Genomic DNA, 20899 nt, shown 5'->3' with positions numbered 1-20899 from the left:
TGTAGCAACAATGCTAACCTGTGCACCACCATGCAGAGTTACCATGCACAAATTTATGAATCATATCAATCAGTCTTAATATCTTCTATAATCTCTAAATTCGATAAATGTATACAGTGACCTATGTACTATTAAAATTTAGTCAAATTTACCAGGTTTTTTTTTTTATCAATAACCATTTACAGTTTTATTGTATCTGTCTGTAACAGGGTGACAGGTAGCCCATACCAAGGTTTAAAATATTGTGGGGGGGCAGTAAAAGGTACCACCTGAGATGGAAAATATTGTCTTTTACTATTGTCTTTTTTTTCTAAAATAAAAAAGAAAGTATCAAAAAACAAAAAAATGAAAAAATAAGATTTTCAAAAGTGAAAGGGAACTTGTTCCATAGAATCACCCACTGAAGCTGATGTAACTGTAGAATGTTAGTAAACAAGGAGGGAAATTCCCAAACACGCATACATCAGTTATGTGTATTTTTCTATGACCGGCACACAAACTTAAGCCCAATTTTCAATGTAACCTTTTTCTCCCACTGCGCTTCTCGTTCATCTCAAAGGTGTTTAATGGGTTTGAGGTCAGTGTTCTGTACAGGCCACTCAAGTACTTCCACACGAAACTCACACAACCATGTCTTTATAGATCTTGTTTGTACACAGGGGCAGAGTCAAGCTGGAACAGAAAAGGGCCTGTCAAAAACTGTTCCAACAAATTTGGAAGCATAGAATTGCCCAAAATGTCTTGGTATGCTGGAGCAGTAAGAGTTCCTTTCACTGGAACTGAGGTCCAGTCCAACCCATGATAAACAACCACACACCATATTCCTCCTCCACCTAATTTTACACTTGGCACAATGCAGTCAGGCAGGTAATATTCTCCTGGCAACTGAAGAACCCTGACTCGTCCATCAGACTGCCAGACGGAGAAGACACAGATGTTTGTGTCTACTGTACATATATTTTGTTAAATATAAAAGTTCGGGCATGATAATGTTGTATTTTCCAATCTGGTCACATTTAAAACATGAAATAATAGTTTAAAATAAAATCTTCAAAAGTATTATATTCCACTGATTTCCAGTGATTAATGCTGATAAGCACATCTAAGCTGAGCACATGCTCTCAGCCACACGGTTCAACAATAGCTGTAGCACTGATATATGTGTGTAGGGCTCTGAACTTCAGTTTACAGATAATGTGCTATTTCGTGATTGGTGTTGTTATCGGGATGTGAGATTTACAGATTGCGACTTTATTGGGGCGCAAGGCAATCTCATAGTCAAACAGTTCAGATCCGAGCCAGAGAGCCAAGACGGAGGGCAAAGTCATAGTCAAGGGGCAGACGAAGGTCGGGCGATGATCGGAGACGATGGGAGGAGCAGGACGGGTATCGGTAGTCAGTGGACAGGCGATAATCAGGCGATAGTAAGCATGGGGGCAGAACGGATCTCGTGGTCTATGGACAGAAATTGGGTCAAAATATCGGCAAGCAGGCAGACAGATACAGGAACACTGGAACGTGCAGAAATAGCCAAGTAAATTAGAAGAACTAAGAACCACCTGCGTGAAGAGCATTAGACTGGACGGGCTTATGCAATCAGCCTGTTTAAGCAGACCGGGATTCCCCTGAAGGCGCGTGCAAAGTAACTGAGATCACCCGTGTGACGTGTGACAATTATCAGCACAGAGCATGTCAGGAGATGTATAAATAGCCATTTGTTGTCGTATGTGCCCTTGTCTATGTGATATGTGAATCCTGTCCAATCCTCGCGTGTCTTTATACAGTGGATATAAAAAGTGTAAAAATGATGTGGTGGTTATGGGTGATTTTAATTTACCTGGGATACAGTGGGACACAGTCTCTGGCTCTTCTGTAAATGAACTTGAGATGGTGGAATTAGTACAGGATTGTTTTTTTACTCAGTTTGTTAATACTCCTACCAGGGGAGAAGCCCTTCTTGATCTCGTTTTTTGTAATAACCAGGATAGGATTGGAAAATTAGAGGTTTTAGACCCATTGTACGGTAGTGATCATAACATGGTTAAATTCGAGGTTAATTTTAGTGTACGAAGAGCAAAGTCTAAATTAAAAGTATACAATGTTAGGAAGGCTAACTTTAATGGTATGAGACGGAAATTAGAAACTGTAAACTGGACAGAGTTAAATAGCAAAACAGTTGAAGAGGCATGGGAATTTTTCAAAAGCACATTGTTGCAAGTGCAAGAGGACTTCATACCTGTTTCCAGCAAAACAAAATCTAGGAAACGACAACCAAGGTGGTTTACTAAGGAAATTAAGAATAAAGTCAGGAGGAAAAGGGCTCTGTTCCACAACTGGAAAATAACTAATGATTTCAAAATCAAGCAGGAGTATCTAAGTCTACAGGCAGAGTTAAAAAATGACATTAGGCTATCAAAGAGGGATGTAGAAAGAAAAATTGCATTGGAGGCTAAGCATGACAGTAAAGGTTTCTTCCAATATTTTAACTCCAAGAGAGCACTAAAAGCTGAAATCACTAATTTGCAGGATAGTAAGGGCCTTATAATTGATAACGAAATTGATATGGTAAACGAGTTTAATGATTATTTTTCAAGGGTGTGCACAATAGAGAACACAAGTAACTTGCCACCAATTAATACAAATACAGCATCGTCTATGACCAATATATGTATAACTGAGGTTGATGTGATACTAAGCCTAGCTAAACTCAAAATAAATAAATCGCAGGGGCCTGATGGCATCTTACCTATAGTCTTGAAAGAGATGAGGGATATTATTAGCCAACCTTTGACTTTAATATTCCAGAAATCGTTATCTGCCGGTGTGGTACCATCAGATTGGAAGCATGCTAATATAACACCCATATTCAAAAAAGGGGATAGAAGTAATCCAGCAAACTATAGGCCAATCAGTTTAACTAGCATTACTGGAAAAATAATGGAAGCTATAATTCAAGTGAAAATGGTAGATTACCTAGATGCAAATAACATTATAAAGGATAGCCAACATGGATTTAGGAGAGGTAGATCCTGCTTAACGAATCTGCTTGAGTTCTTTGAGGAAGCTACAAGTGAAATTGATCACAAAAAGGCCTATGATGTGATTTACTTAGATTTCCAGAAAGCCTTTGATGTTGTCCCCCACAAACGGCTCTTGTTAAAGCTTAAAGCTGCAGGAATTTTAGGAACTGTGGCAGCTTGGATCAAAAACTGGCTAACTGATAGGAAGCAGCGAGTAGTTATTAGAGGCACTATGTCACAGTGGGCCTCCGTTTATAGTGGGGTACCGCAGGGTTCAATTTTAGGACCACTATTGTTCCTAATTTACATTAATGATATTGACACGAATACATACAGTAAACTGGTTAAATTTGCAGACGACACTAAGGTGGGCGGGGTAGCAGATACTAATCTAGCAGCAGAGAGGCTTCAACGGGATCTGGATTTAATTAGCGAATGGGCTGATACTTGGCAGATGAAATTTAACACAGATAAATGTAAGGTAATCCATGCAGGGAGCAGAAATATACAGTACAGATATTTTATGGGTTCCACTGAAATAAAGGTAGCTGATTACGAGAAAGATCTCGGTATGTATGTTGATGCTTCCATGTCCCACTCTCGCCAATGTGGGGAAGCAATAAAAAAGGCGAACAGAATGTTGGGTTATATCTCTAGGTGTGTGGAGTTTAAGTCAAGGGAGGTGATGTTACACTTATATAATTCCTTGGTAAGACCCCACCTAGAATACTGTGTGCAGGTTTGGTCACCACACCTCAAGAAGGACATTGCTGCCTTAGAAAAGGTGCAACGAAGAGCTACGAGAATGATTCCTGGTCTTAGAGGAATGTCTTACGAGGAGAGGTTAGCGGAACTGAATCTGTTCAGCCTTGAGCAAAGGAGACTAAGGGGGGATATGATTCAGGTCTATAAGATTCTAACGGGTCTGGATGCTGTTCAGCCAAATGACTATTTCAATATTAGTCTAAATACTAGAACTCGTGGCCATAAGTGGAAATTAGCGGGAGAACATTTTAAAACAAATTTGAGGAAGCACTTCTTTACACAGCGTGTAGTCAGAGTATGGAATAGTCTTCCTGCTATTGTAGTGGAAGCTAAAACCATGGGTTCCTTTAAATCAGAGCTGGATAAGATTTTAACAACTCTGAGCTATTAGCTAAGTTCTCCCCAAACGAGCTTGATGGGCCGAATGGCCTCCTCTCGTTTGTAAATTTCTTATGTTCTTATGTTCTTATGTTCTTACACACCCCTTAAAATTCCAGGTTTTTGTGATGTAAAAAATGACATCATGATAAATAATTTCAAAACTTTCCCACCTTTAATGTAACCTGATAACCTGAACAATTCAACTGAAAAACAAACAAATCTGTTTTGGGGAAAAATATATGAAAAAAAAAAAGATACAATAAGCTGGTTGCATAAGTGTGCACATCCTTAAACTGATACTTTTTTGAAGCACCTTTTGATTTAAATACAGTCTTATTGGGCAGGAGTCTATCAGCATGACACATCTTCACTTGCCAATATTTGCCCTCTCTTCCTTGCAAAAGTGCTCCAAATCTGTCAGATTGTGAGGGCATCTCTTGTGCACAGCCCTCTTCAGGTCACCCCACCGATTTTCTATTGGATTTAAGTTGCTAGTGGGACAACAACCACCTGTAAACACAAAGGAAGGAGTTCAGGCCCAGGAGTGGAGGGCTGGACTTTAGGTCACACTGTAGCATACACTGAAATATGTTTCTCATTTATTTAGAACTCATTTAGAATTGGGTTCTCTTCATCTACAGTACTTTGAGGGCTTGTGTGAAAATCTGATGATGTTTCAGGTCACATTTATGCAGAAATGTAGACAATTCTATGGGGTTCACAAACTTTCAAGCACCATTTTATTTAGGTGCAGCAGTGTCCTCCAGGCCAAAGTCACTGGATCATCTCAGTTTGTGTTGGGGGCTCCAAGATGATCAAAAATATCACTGGCAGTAGGATTTGTTTTTTTATTGGTGATGGACAGGCAGCCCTCCAGGGTGTACCCCAGCCACGTGACGGACAGGCAGCCTTCCAGGGTGTACCCCAGCCACGTGACGGACAGGCAGCCCTCCAGGGTGTACCCCGGCCACGTGATGGACAGGCAGCCCTCCAGGGTGTACCCCAGCCACGTAATGGACAGGCAGCCCTCCAGGGTGTACCCCAGTCACGTAATGGACAGGCATCCTTCCAGGGTGTACCCCAGTCACGTGATGGACAGGCATCCTTCCAGGGTGTACCCCTGCCAGGTGATGGACAGGCAGCCCTCCAGGGTGTACCCCTGCCAGGTGATGGACAGGCATCCTTCCAGGGTGTACCCCGGCCACGTGATGGACAGGCAGCCCTCCAGGGTGTACCCCTGCCAGGTGATGGACAGGCAGCCCTCCAGGGTGTACCCCGGCCACGTGACGGGCAGGCAGCCCTCCAGGGAGTACCCCTGCCAGGTGATGGACAGGCAGCCCTCCAGGGTGTACCCCGGCCACGTGATGGACAGGCAGCCCTCCAGGGTGTACCCCGGCCACGTGACGGACAGGCAGCCCTCCAGGGTGTATCCCAGCCACGTTCCCTATGCCACCCTGTGACCCTGACTGGGATAAGCATGTAGAGGTTTATATAATCAGTTTTTCTTTGGTACATGGAGGAATCTGATAAGTCACTGAAAGGCAGATTAGGGTATGACTGGATGGGTTGAACCAGAATGAAGTGCAGATTTACTAAGGCTCAGTTTGGCTTCAACACAGACTACGGTAGAATCTGCCAAGTATAGCTTAGTTAGAAGGTTAATTACCCCTGATTCAGTCAGGTGGCTTCATATGCTTTGAAAAACAGCCAATAGCAAACATGCAATGCGGCCAATGTTAATACCTGCTGTTCTGTATAGGAAACACCCAGAATGCATGTGATGTCAGTCCCAGAAAATTCTGCCCCATCGTCTTGTTTGTAGTCAGTCCATTTTTGGTGCTTTAAATGCTAAATGTTTCTTCTTTAATCTTCCATCCACCCCTTCTAGCCACCTGCAGTCACACAACCCTTATAAAAGGTCGTGGTTCAACTCTGCTGGCCTCAGTTTAGCTGTAGAAGTGACGCTGATCTTGACAAACGTCCAGTGGAATCATGAAGTCCCATCAGATCTCTGCCTTCTTCCTCCTGATGACAGTGCTGCTGTCCTCCACTCTGGCTCAAAGTAAGTCTGCAGCATCTCACAGCTTTTATCAGGACTTAAGATTCATTAAATTTATTTTATATAAGAACCAGGTTACAGGCCAAATTGTGAGTTTTTTTGGTGTGCATTATTTTTTATGTATATATTCAAAGCGGCTGTATAAATTTTGTATGTAGCCTGTTATACATTTTCTGCTCTTCATATCTCTCCAGATGGCAGTGGACCAGGGGTGTGCTGTTTTACATACTTTCCTGGAAGACTGAGGATGGAGCTGATAGCTGGATATGAGGAGACCAGAGCAGACTGCAGTAAACCTGGAATTATGTAAATATTTACTCTATTCATGTATTGTTTTGAACTATTACTGCTTTGGAATTTAATGTTTGTTGTGTGCAAAATGTCTATAATAGAACTGACTTGTAGTTCGGGATCAGATGTATATGGAGAAGGATTTTAACAAGTGACAAACAGACTCATGTCATTTTATTTTTCATTTTCAGACTTAACACCAAAAAGGGCAATGAAATGTGTGTCGATCCCAGTGATCACTGGGTTCAGGTGGTGAAGAAAAGGCTGGACCAGCGCCTCTTTCAGTAATGCCTCCTTCCTGCCTGGAAAAATATAAAGAACAATTTTATGAAATTACATTTCAGCCACTTTTTTATTCTCCTATAATATTTTTTCCTGTCATCTTTTGCTGCATAATATATGTCAGTATCTTTAATTTGTTATTTTTTAAAACAGTAGCCTAATTCTCCTGTAACTTTATTTCCTATCTTCCAAATCGTATACATTTTAACTGCATATTATTGTTTAATATCTATTAATAGTTTTATTTAGCCAAAAAAATAGTTTTATTTAGCCAGTAGTTAAATTTGAGTTGCACATATACTGTATTGCAAGCTTGTTACTAAATAAAGACTATTGAAATGTTATGGTTTAGGATTTTTATTTAAATCGTTTAATTTGCAAAAAATAACATTCTTGGTTGGGGAGCATATTGAAAAAAACAGTAAGAGAAATATACAATGTAAGAATGAATAATGTAAATGTATGCATGGAAAACAGACACATAAATCAGTGTCCATGCTAACCCCATTCAGAGGGTCCATTCTAACCCCATTCAGAGGGTCCATTCTAACCCCATTCAGAGGGTCCATTCTAACCTCAGTCCACTGTCGACAGAGCCTACAATGGCCATATAAATGGATAATAATAAATACTTTATTGATCCCTGTGGGGAAATTGTCTTTATGTTACCCTCAACTTGCACTTTGTAAATTAAGTTGTCCACAAAGGGCAGCCACCCATAGCAGTACCTCAGGAGCTGAGGTTTAAGGGCCTTGAGGTTAAGGGTTTGAACCAGCGACCTTGTGATGCAAGACATACAGGCTTAGCCCACTGAGCCACACACAGCTCCAGTTATGCTTTGAGGAATGACTTCTACTCACTTGTAACACAACATAATGACAGTATGATGAGCTGATTAGCAGCCGGTGGTTTGATCACAGGCTCAGTCTGCTGTTTATCACACTTGAATCAGGCACCTGAGACAGGAACCAGGGCAGCCATGTGGGACTCAGCATGGAAAGATTAAGCACTCAGAGCCATTTCTGTTAGCTGCATATTTACAGGGCTTTATTTAATAAAACAGTATTTACACATCTACTGGCATATTTCCCTTTGGAAATTGTATAATTACACACAGACCCAAAGGGAATGCAGAGCACACAGAAGTACGACACAAAAACAGACACTCAGACAATACCAGTGTTATAGGTTGGCGCCTCATCCTGGGTTATTCCCTGCCTTCTTTCCTTGTGCTTTTTTTAACTGTATATATGAGGGAGTTAATTAGTAAAGTGATGGATGGGTTAAACCCTGCTGAAAATAGCAGGAATGAACAACAGATGAAGGCAGAAGAAGTTCCAGAAGAGACACAAACTGCAGAGAAGTTTGATGATAAATCACCAGGCAGCAGTGGCAGTGATGACAAAATAGAAAGTGCACTTGGCTACTGTAAGGAACCTTCCTTACAATAGGCAGCTGACCAGTGACTGTCCTGTCCTGACTGTCCCCCTGAACACTCTGCGGACCGGGTTGAGTAACTGTAGCTCCATCTGCAATTTCTGACACCAATGATTCTATGAGGATCCGCAGAGAGTCTGTTACTCCTTGTATTAATCCATTCATACTCGTCATTTTATTGTTATATTTTACACACAGGCTCCCTAGTGTGTTGTATCTGAAATATCGGGGACAGTATTATTCAGGGGAAAGTGGCATAGCCTACAACAGGAGGGAATCAATGAGATCTTATTATTCAATGAGATCTTATTATTCTTGTTATTTCTATTTTTAACCCATTTATATGCAAGTTAAATTTAAATACACGGTGTCTGCAAAATCAAAGCCGGCGCTCCACCTTCTAGTCATTGGAAGGTACTGCTCCCCCCACAGCTGTGCGCCTATTACATGTGTCTCATGACTCAGCAAAAGAGGAAAGGCATTTTGTGGTATCTTTCGTGATTCAGCAAAAGAAGAAATGCATTTCATGATTCCACAGAATCAGTTTCATCCATGAAATGTAGGCAATCTAACGATGAATCGCGAATTGGTTGAAAATCGAGGTAAATGTATGATTTAAACCGGCTGATATGGAAATTGAATCGCTTCTTTAGGAGTACTTCATGGTAGTTAACTTAACAGGAAAAACTGGTGTAATATTACATTTGATTTCGTGACGTCAGTTCGACATCAGATGTCACTGCGTATTCACGTTGACGTCGTATGTTAGTTTGTGGTTTTGACCGAACGCAAGATGGCGAGTGAATTCGAAACTGAGGAAATCCCCCCCATCTTAAATCGGTGGTGTGGCAGTATTTTAGCTTTCCGGTAATTACAAATGAAACGGTGAAAAAAGCACAGACAAGATAAAAACTGCGTGCAAACATTGTAAAAGATTGATAACATACAGTACACAAACAGCACAGCAAACATGCTTCAGCATGTCTACCAGTGTTCTGTCGATTTATGCTGCCTTGTCGAAAAATGCTACCGTAGTGCTAATAGATAGCCATAACCCTAACTATTACCCTAACCCTAACCCCCCAAAACCCCTAAAACCCTTACCTTAACCCTAACCCCTAAAACCTAACCCTAATCCCAAGACGGTGGAACTGCATATGCGCAGAAAGGCTCGATAGCACGTCTCGATAGGTAGGATTTTATGACAGAACAACGGCACCACCAATTCACCACCGCAAGAGCGAAGGTTATTAAAAGGGTAAACTACGCTAAAAAGCTGCACATGCAAGCCTTAATTTACTTGGTAACGCTTTATATTAAGTGCTCCTTCATAATGCATTCATAGAACATTCAGGGCACCTTCATAATGCATTCATGGAACATTCATACAGTAAGCAGCATGGTAAACTTCAACATCCTAACATCCCATAACAGCTATAATATACATTAATAACAAACATTATATAATAATAACAAACATTATAATTGTATAATCATGTAATGTTTGTTATTAATGTATATTAAAGCTGTTAAGGGATGTTAGGATGTAAAGCATGTATACATGCATGATGTTTATGAATGATTTCTAAATACTTAATGAATACATTATGAAGGTGTACTGAACGTTCTATGAATGTAATATAAAATAATTATGAAGGTGCAATTAATGTAAAGCGTTACTGTTTATTTATTTGAAGATTTTTTTATTATTATTATTTTGATTTTTTTTTAAAAAAAGTATTTTATTCAATTTCAGTTGCACTGTTAAGAAGAGGACACGTTTTGCACAGTTTAGAAAGAAAAATAAAGGAATATTTTTAAATAAATTTGTCTGCAGCTCATTTTGTTAAAAAATCGGGAGAAAATCGTATCGTATCATGGCTATCAGTCTCAAACTCACAGAGGGCCATGTCGTCTGGTCGGGGGGGGGGGGGGGTGGGTGGATGCTGGGGGAGGACAGAGAGCCATGGCTCCCAGCACACCTAGATCCGTGTTAGAGGAACGGTCTCATTGTGACGGGACGCTGCAGCATCCATACTAAAACTTTAAGCTTGGAAACTTTAAGCTTTTAAGATTTAAACCCCACACATTAGCAAGATAAAAAGTAAGTCAGACTCCAACAGTAAATACTCTTTCTGTATTTGTTTGTTATTGATTGGGGGTGGGGGGTTACGATGTGAGAACGTCGAGACCATAACTTCATGGGACATCGTGGAAAAACATGCAATGCACTTCCTGTACAGCGTAAATGGACAAAAGGAGGGAAAACAAGCCAAAAGTGATGTGGAGTGTCACTGTGCTGGCAGGCTGATTTCCTCACATTACCCAATCAGAATGGGGGTGTATAAAACATCTGTATCTGGAGGGGCAGTGAAAGCCCGTCAGGAAGGATCAGCCCCCACAGGTTAGGAGGCCACTTCCTAATATAATCTGGAGCTGCTAATAATTCCTGTTTCCTGGCTCTCACTTTCCACTGCTCTCACTGGGGGATGCAGTCGGGACTCTAGGGGTTTAGTGCACAGATTTTTCTAATACCCCAACCCCCCATCACGTATCATATTTTCCATACTTGGAAAGATGTTCCAACTAATCATTTAATAAAAGTTCATCTACTCATCACACATGGCCAACAGCCAAGCAAACGTTTTTCACTTTGTCATTATGGGGTATTGTGTGTAGAATTTTGAGGTAAAAATTGAATCTACCCCATTTTGGGAAAAGGCTATAACAAAATGTGGAAATAGTGAAACCCTGTGAGTACTATCTGGATGCACTGAAAACTGTGAAAAGCAATGGAAATGATGCGATAAGCTTAAGGCATGTATCTGATCTTTCCAAATCTATGAACCAGCAACCATGTGGTTACCATGTCCAAGAGAGGGACGGAAGTCTCTTCACTTCTGGGGTTGTGTAGTTCAGCAGTGAAGTAGGTGGGGGTCGCTGCTCATGCTTCAGTGAAGGTCTCGGAAACCACAGGGGCACCATGGCTGTAGACCTGGTGTGCAGAGAGGCGTGGGCTGCTCAGAAGGACAGGGACTGTGGTGCTGACCATTCACACGGGGTCTGCTCCTCAGGGTTTGCACCTGTGGTGTTTTCCTAGCAAAGTGTATTTAGGTGATGATGCCCTCTTGATGGTAATACTTTTCTCAAAGACCTCATATGTTTCAGCATGTTTATAGATCTGTGTCAAGATTGCAAAACCCTGAGGACCAGGCCTGTCTCAACACCTGATTTGATGTTTGCTAAGGCATGAGATTTTTTTGAAAGTGCCAAACTGGCATTTAGCTGGCCGTTCTGTCTTGGATTCACTCAAGGACCTTTCAGTCATCGTACTTTTGTGCTTCTGGATCCAGACCCAACATTGGGTTCTTTCACAGATATGAAGATGCTTCTGGTCTCGTGCTGGAGCAGTGCTGTGATAATTATGATCAACTTAATGTCTTGATGGCTCCACTTGGGTCATGTGACCCATGTTTCAGAAGTGAGGTTTGAAACCATTGGACCCCATGGTGATGATGACGAGGTTCTGTTTAACTTCCTGCCCAAATTAATATGCTGAATCCACCTGTGAGGGCTGTGGTACTCTCATGCGAGTCCATGGGCTGAGAACCACTGGGGTGCCATGATCTTCTCTGGCAGTAACAGAAATGAGTTTCTCCTGATTGATTGGACTGTGGATGTCTTTCTGCGGCATGGATTAAATTCAAGATCTGGCCAGACTGCGTGTTTTTGCCATGGTTTGCCTGTCCCCTCCCGATCTGTGGCCTGCGTGTTTTCCCCCTGATTGCCAAACCCCAAACACCCCCCGCCCAATATGTGGCCTGCATGTTTCTGTCTCGGTTTGACTCTGCCTGCCCCCCCGATCAGTCGCCTGCGTGTTTTTGCTCCGTCTGACTTCCTCCCCCTCGCAGGTAAAAGCCACCACCTGCAGCAATGGTGGTACCTGCTACAAGCATGAAAACGCTTTCTGCTGTGCCTGCCACCTGCAGGGTTAAAGGTCATGTCCACCAGGGGGCCAGATATTTCGTCATAGTAATTTGTAATTCGGCTGCATGACACTTGAAAATATCAATTTCTGCAATAAGAATTGCAGTATTTATAATGAAAAAAGTTCTAAATAAAGCAATTTCCCACAAACATGTCTATTCATGAGTGATTTAACAAGCAAGGATGAAAATGATGAGGAATGGCCTGAAGAGCCATGCAGAGCTCATGCAAAAGTCGTGGCGGTGAACTAATGTTAAACATGCCAGATAATCCCAAAAAGGAGCGTCATTAAAGTTGCACGGCTTGCTAAGTTTTGTTTCTTATAACAATATAAATGTTCTAGCGAAACGTAAACCCCACGCTCTAGGTGAATTTTGTAACCAAGATTTATAAATAGCGGAACTGTTTTGAAAAATAACATTGCTTATGAAAGCAGGCAAGTCAGAATTTCAAGTTAGAATTTCATTGTACCTCATACACATAATGCCGCTTTCTTACAATCTTAACCTGCCATTAAATTTTGAAGACGCTGTACACAGAGGGACACAATAGTACTCTCAATTTTCTCTTGCCTCTGAAAATATACAGCTCTACCGGCCATTCATTCTTAAACAATCAGATGTTACTTTAATACTAACTGCCGCATATAAACAGATAATCCCGTGACAAAAGGTGACCGTAATGCCACCCCAGTTTTTGGTGGGATTGCATCTCGTGTACATGCATCTATGACATGTGGAATGAACACAGAAAACATGTGGCAGCCATGATGCATAGGCGTATGTGTTGTCAGAGCAAAGTATAAATCAGCCCTTATGCTCCCTTCCAGACCCTACTGCAGGATTCCAGCCAATCAGCTGCAGTGGCATGTAGTGAGATTGGGGGGTTGGGGGTCACAAGACAAGAGCTGCAGAGGTGACATTACCTCTTGTCCAGAAGATGGTTCCCTGGTAGATGCAGAGTAGATGCAGAGGGCCCTCCCATCTGCTGTATGTGTCCAGGTTTTGGGGCTCCTGAGAGACATCACTGTCCCCTTTTAGCCTGAATCTGCACTTTATTAACATCTGAAAGCCCCGTGTGTGTCTGACTCTAGTCTGGAGTTGTATCACTGAAGCGCTTGAACTGGCGACTTCCAAAAACAGCAAAGCAGAAATCCAGGCTACGCTGATGATGTCAGCATAGCCAATACTAGCAGAGCTGTAATGGACTGACTGCCGTCAGTGTATTCCGGCATTCTGACCCACAGCTCCGATGTCCTGCCACCTGCTTGTGTTTCCTGTGTGTGGGGGGAGGCTGTAATAACATTTTGATTTCTATTTCCCCCCACAGACATGACCAATTGTAACCTTCACCCCTGGCAAGTAAATCTCTTGGTCAGTGGCTTCCCTGGCCACCCTCCAAGCTGCCTGATGTTTCTGAATCAAATTTAAGTCGTCTGGTTTTGGAAGTAAACTTTAATCACCTAGAGGGGTTAGTGTCTGAGTTAATAGCAGTCTGTCAGGCTTAAATGGGGTCTGTTTATGTGTGGGGGGTATATTTGAAAAAGCCTGGATGTTGGGGCGGGTATGAGCATGTGAAAGGTCATTAATCATTATCCATGTCTAAGTGTACTAGCAGGATTGAGTCTGTGGAGGGCACTATGAAGAGCTTTGTCCTCGGCGGGCATGCATGTTAATGTGAGGCTTGCAGATGAGTCCCTCCGCAGACTGTGGCTTGGCAGTCAAACTCGCCCGTGATAATGGAGCACGGCTTTCACTGCCACCATAAATGGTCTGAGCCGCTCTACCTCAGGATAGCTCTATTCCATCACCTTAGGTTTCAGCAGGTGGGATGTGGTCTCATGCTGAGGGTCCCCACAGTCAGGATGGTCCCATCTGCTGTCCAAACAGCACAACACCAGCCTCATGCTGGCCATTATCGAGGTTAATGTTGAGACATAAACTCATGTCCTCCTCTAACAGGGCTTCCAAGGGGAGGAGGAAGAGGAAAAGGGTGATGGACCAGTCACCACAGAGGTGGACAAGAACTCCAGGCAGCACACGTACCCCTGGTGTGCACCATGCGCAGCTTTGCCCGTAAGCAGGCCTACGGCACACTCAGCCCCAAAGACAACCACAGGAAGAACATCAACCGCATCAGCGAGAACCTCAAAGAATAGAGTGACTCTGCCCGGCCAAAAAAAAAGTTGCCATTTGAATTTTTCATTGGACCTCCTTTAGCTGTGATTATGGTGCATATTTATCATGGCATTGTTTCCACAGGCTTATGCAACATCTCACCTTTTATTTTCATCCAGATTTGCATTCATTTCTCACCGAGATCCTGTATACGGCATCGAGGGCGGTGCGGTGGTGCGGGTCCAGGGTTTGAGCCTCTTCCTCAGCTCCACTTGTGTGGAGGTCCTGTGTTCTTCCTGTGTCATCATGGTGTTTCTTCTGGTCTCCCCCCCAGTCAAAAAACATACCAAAGTGAACTAAAGTCAAAATATCCAAGTATGGGTGCCCATGGCCTCTGGGATAGGCTCCCCCCCCTCTCCTGAATAGGACCTTTTGTGAGATACCAAAACTTTTTGTAATGAAAAGTAAAAAGGGAAACCTTGTTCTGGGGGCCAAATAAGTTTCTAGATGGGCTGGATCTGGCCATTTGCTGACCTTTAATAGAGGGCATGCAGGTTTAGAAGATGGATGGAAAGGCATACAGCTACAGTTTAACCTTTTCCTGAAGCAGAGTGTAAATTCCAAAAACAAGAAGGAAGAGGTGGTTCCACTATTTTGTGGAAAGAACACCATACAACACTGGTAATGCATATAATCAGAGATCCCCAGTCAGATGCTTTCCAGTATTTCCGTTCTTTTACTGAACATCGGACTCCTGTTAACTATACTGGAGGTTGGACCATACATAGTTAGGTTTTATGCACAAATGTAACTGAAGAATGCGTTATGATTGGCTCTTTAAGTGTTTTCATAAACCACGTTACTGTACACACAAACACACACACACACACACACACACACACACACACCAGACAAACAATAATAAATAGACAATAATAAATATTAAAATCCCTCTGGGTTAAGAATAAAAAGCCAATAGACAATAGCCACAGTAAAATCACACTGATTTATTTGAGACACATATGAACATTTAAATTTGCTTGTCCAGCATAGACTGAAGAAGTGTCCATGTGAAAAATTTGCCCAGAAAGACATTCTTGACTTTGCTTATGATGCGATGCTCGGCTGCCTGTTGTCAACCTGGGCAACCACATGTAAGCTGGCATTTGGTTCCACAAACTGAGCTTCACTATAGACCAGGGGTGTCTAAACTACAGCCCGCTGCCTATTTCTCATTGGCCTACTTCAAATTCCAAAAACATATTGGAATATGGCCCACACGTGAAAATTGACTGATATACTTCTATATTTTAACACTAGATGGTGCTGTTTTAATCAAGACTGCTTCTACACCGGGGGTCTCAAACTGCAGTCCTGGGGGGCCTGGAGCCCTACACATTTTTGAATTTCCCCTCATTTAACACACCGGATTCAACTCCTTGTGCTAATTACCACACAGCTCTTGATCTGAATCATTTGTGGTGGAAGGAGGAAAGATCTAAGCTACATGGGGCTCGGGCCCCCCAGGTCCAGAGTTTGAGATGCCTATTGTACACCAAACGAGCGAAGAAAAATTTGGACAATCCCACATTACCTGATTCCACGGCTCCCTGCGCGTTGCGTGACAGAATGGGGAAACAAGAGCAGGGAGCCGTGGAGTCTGTAATGTGGGATTTATTCGGGTTGAACACACTCAGAGACATGAAACGACGCCACACAACGTTAATGACCGGACTGGGGAAAACATACCTAAAGCAGAATTAAACACATTGGACTAATTAACCACAGTGAGAAATAGCTGGTAATCATGGGGATTAATCACGAGGGGGCGTGGCACACGGGAGGAGCGGACGAGCGGGGCATGATATAAACACATTAAATTATTAAGCAGAATTATAATTTTTTGACCAGATTTGATTGATTGAACTTAAATACAAAAGAGATGAGCCCATATACCTGACATCTAGCAAGTTTGCCCAGCCCTTGGAATATTTTTCCCTATGTGGCCCTCACTAAAAAAATTTAGGACACCCCTGCTATAGACGAAAGGGCCGCTGTTCTCTCTGCTGGTTTTCATGTTCAATTCACAGTGGGGCATATCTGCAAGAAAACATGGGAAAACCAGGTATCTGAGCCTGATGAACTGAGATATACTGGACTAGCAAGGTTTGTGTTGAAGGAGCTTACTTACCATTGGGTCTCCTTTGTCCAAATATGTGCCGGAACAGCCTTACGAAGAAGTGCTTTACGCGTTTAACTGATCTGAATGTTGGCACCTTGTGGTAGCTGTTCGACGGAATTTCCTCAGGAGTGAAGCCCTAGGGTTGTAGTTTAAGATGTTTCGGTTGAGCAAAGCAATTCCTCAGGACGCATGAATACTATTGAACTCAGCAGACCAGCAGTTTGCATGTACCTTAGTGAAGAACTTATGGTTCAGGATTTGCTCCAATGTGGGCCGATCCTGTGGATTCTTCTGTAGGATCCAAGAAATCAATTTCTTGGCTGATGAGGAGAGGGACTTGGGTACAGTGTACTCTCCTTGAGTGACACGCAGCTTGATCTCTTCAGCGTCACCATCAAAGGGGTATGCACCAACAAGCATCGTATACCTGTATTGAGAAAGTCAGCAACGGCATTTGAGTTTCATTTGCATATAACAACATTCTGCATTGGTGCATTTCAGATATCATTCTTGACTCTGGCTCTGACTGTGAGGACGATTGAGAAGGTATACATACATGATACACCCCAGCGCCCAAACATCTGACTCTGGCCCGTGTCCCTCCATCTTCCACACTTCAGGAGCCGCATATTCTCTCGCCCCACAAAAGCCTCTACAACACACACAAAAGGAAAACAGTATACATGTGCTTCAGCCTGCTGCATGAGCAATTTGAAAGATTTGCTGGAGAATCTAAGAAAAAGAACCCACTTCTGCCTCCTTTCTAGTGGCTCCAGCTTGGTGGCCAGTCCAAAGTCGGCCACTTTTAATTCCAAGGCCTCCGTTAATAATAAGTTCTCTGAAAGACCAATGACTCAAATATTTCACCTAATAACACCAGACATTAAACAGTTGTAGAATACAACAGCAGGCAGCAATCATATAAACCACACTGGAAATGCCATGTAAAATGCCAACACTAACATGTGAAGAATTAAACAAATCACGTGTGCACGCACACATACCTAATTTGAGGTCCCTGTGGACAATGCCTTTGCCATGGATGTGTCGTAATGCCCCAATGAGCTGTCTCAAGTAAAAGCGCACCTCAGGCTTGCTCAGGATTTCTCGTTCTTGAAGGCGGTCTAGCATCGACTGGAATGGGAAAAGAAAGGATGGCGTGAGTCGACATAGAGTCTTAACCTTAACAAACTGTCTGCAAAGGCCAGAAACAGCTGGGCTCACCCCCCTACTGCACAGCTCCATGAAGATGTACATGAATTTATCATCTTCTACATGATGGGAGAAGTTTACAACTTGCTGGTGTTGCAGCAGCTTCAGCATCACCACTTCTAGGAGACTCTGAAATGTCAGACGTGTTACCACAATGAGCATAAGGGAAATGCAATTTAACTATGGAGGGGGCTGACTTCAAGCAGGATTCAGACCACATATCTCTTTTATTCCAGCAGAGTCCTCTATCGGAATCACCTTCACTGCAAATATCTCTCCACTCAAAATGTCCACCATCTTAAAGCATTTTGCAAAACCTCCCTAAAAACACAAGTGCATTAAGAATTTAAGAATTTCTGCCATACAGTATGTAATTGATTGTCCATTTTCCAGAGTCTACTCTACAGTAGAGGTCTGCGCGGGACTGATTTTTCATCCCGCTCCCGCACGCTCCCACAAGTTTCTGTCCCGCTCCGGCAGAAATGTGTAATAATTCGACCTGCTCCCGCCCGCATCTGTTATGGTTTGTCCAGCTCCCACCTGCTGAATCCCGCAAGCAAGGCTGCTGGAGTATAGGGTGTGCCAAAAATACCGGACACATTTTAAATGCTATAATATCTTGGCTTATAAAAATTAAATAAGGTACGAAATGTATTTATCTAACTAGGCTACAGACCTGAATTAAAAAATATCTAAACAGTCTCAATAGAAACATTTCACAGTCAAAATGAGAGAAATATAGGGAAACATTGAAATTTGTGGCGCGGCTCTGCGTTTATTTCAACTAGAGGTCTGCGCAGGACTGACTTTACATCCCGCTCCGGCACCAGAAACTCTCAAATGTAAACCCGCGCCCCGTCCCGCGGGCGTCCCGCCCCATTGCAGACCTCTACTCCAGGCCCGGATTGGCTAATCGGGAGGACCGGGATAATTCCCGGTGGGCCGGTCCGTTTTTTGGCCGCCAGGGCCGGTGTCCCTATAGCTGCCTGCACTCACAGCAGTCGCACTTTTTTTATTATTTATTTGTTTGTTTGTTTGTTTATGTATTTATTTATTTATTTAACCATAGCCTCACTCTTTTTATTCATTTTTTTTACCGCAGCTCCACTCTTTTTATTTATTTTCTCGCAGCCCCATGAGCAGAATACAGCCTGCAGGTTAATGATGACGTAATTAGCATTCGACTTCCCCGACAGCGGCACTTTGCTCAACAGATCCAAATCAGTTGTTAAGAGATACACGAGAGATGAAAAATGGATAATAAAAAGCGAAAACGTGGCGCTGAAAAGGCCAGAATTTAAAAAAAAAGCTCTAGAAACTGACGCGGCCAAATGTACTAAGCTGAGTACATTTTTCGTTAAAACCAGCGGCAGCGAGAGTACAACAACACATGAAGACGATGAAACGGCCGGTAAGTTAACGTTAAGCTAGTTAGGAGCAGTGCAAAACAACGATGTCTGCAAACCACCGTTCATGCTTATGTATCGAACTTTTTCTTGTACTGTAGCTCTTCGGCAGCAGCAGCCTCTAGTCCAGTTAGCTGCTAACAGTGAATAGCCAGGCAACGTAACGTTACCAAGCACCAGTCATGAGCCCAACACACTAGAATGGGCAGGTAGGATTGTCATTGAGTGAATATAAGAATTCGAATAATTAAAATTAATATTAATGAATATTACACCTGCTCAATGAAAAATGCCCTGAGATAATTAATGACATCAGATGATTCACTACATTAATAAATCTGACTTAACTTGATCAGAAAACTAAAAAGGGGAAATTTGTGGTGAGAAATATTACCATTTTTAAAATTTCATTTAGTGTCAGACGCAGAGGCAGGGCCCAGTTGTACCATGCAAGAGACTCTCAATGTGGAAAACACAGGTAAGCTGTTGTACCACAGGTTAAAAAAAGTATTGCAGATAATAGTGCAATACTTGTTTTATTCTTTATTTGTGTTTAAGGACTGGATATCTGTGAACAATTTTGCACAGAATATATATTCAGATATTGCAGAAAAGGACATTGTGATGTTTTAAAGAATAGTGTTGGAGATTTACCCTTTAATGTTCTCATATTTATGAAAAATATTTGAAGTTATAATGCAGCTGTTTCCTTGAAAAAGACATGATAGTGTCATTAGAAAGTTTAATACATCTTATTTTAATCTTTATTTTATACATATACACTTAGGCTACTGTATTTGCACTGAATTGGAAATGACGTTAGTTTAATATAGTCAGTCGTGAACTAAAGTGGGCCGGTCTAAGGCTTGAAAATCCAGGGCTGAAAAGGAGTCCCACTCCGGCCCTGCTCTACTCTACAAGACAATTTGCAACTTAATTATCTACGGTATCTTTATAGTACATACTTCTCCCAACAGTTCGAGTCTGCGGTAAAATCGCTCATTTCTGGGATCAAAGATGATCTCAGGAACTTCGTTTCTCCACTGAGGACAAGCCATGTTGCAGTAAGACAGAAACCGATGAAGTAGCATCCAGTAACTAGGCAACGGAACAAGGTACGTTCCATAATTACGTAACGCATCGGATATTCGAACGAAAACATGAAATAACTTTTTTTTTCCCCTCCAACAAATTACAGGTATTACATAAAACGTTTCTGCAAACACACCCATTGGCATTAGTTCGACCAAAAAAAAAAATCTGTTTCAGTAACAATATACACCTCTAGTTTTCATGAGAATATTAAATCAGCCATCCGACACGCTTTTACTGTCAGGTACCCAAACCCAAGGGAGGGAAACAAACACCACGCGCAGCGGCTGTAAATGGCGCGCGGAGCGCTGCGCGGAGAGGAAGCCGGCAATTAGCCAATGTAGCTATTGCCATGGTATTTTTTTATAAAGGGGAATCAAAGTTGCATTTAGTTAAGTATATTTATAATTTAATTTAGTAATCGCACTCTTATTGTGCTGGCGTAATATACGATTAATAACAAAAAAAGAAAGGTGAAAATATATATATATATATACATGATTCCTATGATAAGCAAGTTGCAAGCACGGACATCGTTGAACTCTGGAAATGAAAGTTAGTTACAAGAACGTAGACCGACAATTTCCCTTTGTGGCATGACACGAAGGATGTATTTAATGTTGCTTTGCAGCTTGTTTTACTAAAATGTAATTCCACAAGCTGTGCAT

The sequence above is a fragment of the Paramormyrops kingsleyae genome, chromosome 12 (assembly GCF_048594095.1).
Source record: "Paramormyrops kingsleyae isolate MSU_618 chromosome 12, PKINGS_0.4, whole genome shotgun sequence".
Taxonomy (NCBI): Eukaryota; Metazoa; Chordata; class Actinopteri; order Osteoglossiformes; family Mormyridae; genus Paramormyrops; species Paramormyrops kingsleyae.
The sequence above is the reverse complement of the archived record's forward strand: the minus strand, read 5'-3'. Positions refer to the sequence as shown.